The following is a 2,589-nucleotide window of genomic DNA, read 5'->3' as shown; positions in this document are numbered from 1 at the left end:
TGGGTTGGTTTGTTTGTCTTTCAGTGAAGGTTTCCCTTATTCGGTGAAAGGAAAAGGAAGTGGGCAAGACTTACGAGTTTTGGTGCTTTGGTGGAATTTTCTCCAGTGTTATTTCTGTGACAGCTTCTTCCCTTCCATTGTCTCTTGTTCTCTCCTTCCAGAATTCCTACCGGTCAGATCCAGTCAGATGACCCTCCGGACGCCACCACCGCCATTGATTCTTTAGTTTTCTTATCCTTTTCCTTTGTTTTTTATTTCTTTGTCTTTTTATTTCATTTTTCAGAGGGATTTTCTCTACGTTTTCTTTTACCTGTCCTCTCTGTGTTCTTATTCAGCTTTTTTTTTTTCTTTTTCATTTTCAAAAGCTCTGTCTTGTTTTTTCGTAACATCCTTCTTGTAGTGCATTTTATGGATACAATATATTTTTTAGTCTCTCTGAAGTATTTTTAATAAGGCTTCTGACTCCAGAAGTCTAGGTTGAGTCCAAGAACTTCCACTCCTAGTAAGTGTCTGGGTGATACTGATATGATCCAGGGAGCCCACATTTGGAACCAAAGGTCAAAAAGTATTGGCCCACATGTGTCTTTTCTTTGTAATTTTTCCTCACTTGCAATTTGCTATCAAAGGAAGGGAGGGAGGGACCTGGAATATGCATCTTAGAAGCTCAGAGGCCAAGACGTAAACATTCCTTTCTCCCAAAGGTGGGCTTTGATGAACTTGAATCTGTAGCTGAAAGAGCATGAGATCTGCATGTCAGTCCCAGTCTGTCAGTAACTCATCACCTGACCCAAGGCAGTTCCCCTAAACTCTCTGCCTCTGTCCCCTCATCTGTAAAGTGGGGGGCTGTAACAGGTGGTCTTGAAGGTGCTTCTTGCTGGAAGACTCCATGGCCTATCATCAGAAGCTGGCAATGCCACTACTGGACAACAGATGTCAGCACTCTTTGCCGAACACTCACGTGCCATCAACTTCACTAAGTACTTTACCTGTTTGTCTTATGTTTAGAGCGCTCGGCAACTCTGGGCACAGGACTTATGATCCCCATTTCATAGATGAGGATGCTGAATGTCCCAGAGCATATCGTCAATTACATCAATGGTGGGGAAGGAAGCATGGCTCCGAAGGCATTGTGCCTTAGGAGCACAAACTTGGGCTCAAATTCAGGCTCCATGCCTTTCTTTCTTTTTTTTTTTTAATGTTTTATTTATTTCTAGGAGAGAGAGAGAGACAGCGTGAGCAGGGGACGGTCAGAGAGAGAGGGAGTCACAGACTGAAACAGGCTCCAGGCTCCGAGCTGGCAGTCAGCACAGAGCCCGACGCGGGGCTCGAACCCACGAACCGCGAGATCATGACCTAAGCGAAAGTTGGACGCTTAACCGACTAAGCCACCCAGGCGCCCCATCCATGCCTTTCTTCCAGCCTTGAACATCTCGCTTTCTTTAAGCCTCAGTTTCCTCATCGCTAAAATGAGGATAACCTCAGCCTCACTGAGGTTGTTGATAAACGTAAAAACGCAGCTGAATGTGTAGAGTTGTTGGCATAAAGGAAGCCTTCAGGTGACGCTACATCTGACTTGGATCACGTAGAAACAGCTACACTTTTAGGTGGAAGGCAGGCTGGTTGGAAGCAAAAAGGCAGATCCGCATTATGTTTGAAGCCAACTGGATTTTCATCGCACTGAGATTTATCAGCTGGTGGAGGAGCAGGGGAGGGAGTTACCTGTGTCGGACCAGCCATTTGAACTGTCTAGTAAGAAGGGTGAGTGCTCCTTGTTCTCAGCCTCCCAGAAACCGTGTTTGTCATCCTGAGTTAGGCTGCACACGATTCAGGATGCCCCCGAAGTAGCAGAGAATAGAGAAGTGGAGCAGGGAGGACATTATGCAGACCTTCCCATCTCTGCCATCGAAAAAAAACTTCTGCTAGGATTTGGAATTCCTGTAAACACGGAGGCATTTCAACCCACAGGTGGTTAGACAGGGACTTCTGATTTTTAAAAATTTTTAAGTTTATTATTTTTGAGAGAGAGAGAGAAAGCACGAGTGGGGAGGAGCAGAGAGAGAGGAGACTGAGAGTCCCAAGCAGGCTCCGCACTGTCAGCACAGAGCCTGTAGTAGGGCTCGAAGTCATAATCATGAGGTCTTCACCTGAGTGGAAGTCAAGAGTCAGCCACTTGAGCCACCCAGGTGACTCAGGAAAGGGGCTTTTTAAATGGAAAGAAGGAATCCCAGGGTTGGGGGTGGGGGGGAAGGATCCAGTGGAGCACAGCAGTGACAGGCTGAGTGAGTGCTGCATAAGAGCCAGGAGGTCAAGGACGTGGAAATCACAGAGCCTCTGAGCCAGTAATGGGCGCAGCCGGTGGAGACCGTATCAGGGCTCTCCCGTGAGAGCTTTCTCACCTGCAGGGTAGGAGGCTGCCTTCCCTAGAGAACAGGTAAGTCACCAGCAAGCCATTTTTCTAAACAACCCATTGGCCCTTACATCTCTGGCAGTTTGAAGGTGTCCTGGTCGCTGTGAGATAAGCGGCTGTTTGCGGCTCACACAGGTGCGCAGGACCTCACAGACGCTGACGAGTCAGGGCCCCGCATGGTG

Source organism: Crocuta crocuta, unplaced genomic scaffold (genome assembly GCF_008692635.1).
Source record: "Crocuta crocuta isolate KB4526 unplaced genomic scaffold, BGI_CrCroc_1.0 scaffold57, whole genome shotgun sequence".
Taxonomy (NCBI): Eukaryota; Metazoa; Chordata; class Mammalia; order Carnivora; family Hyaenidae; genus Crocuta; species Crocuta crocuta.
The sequence above is the reverse complement of the archived record's forward strand: the minus strand, read 5'-3'. Positions refer to the sequence as shown.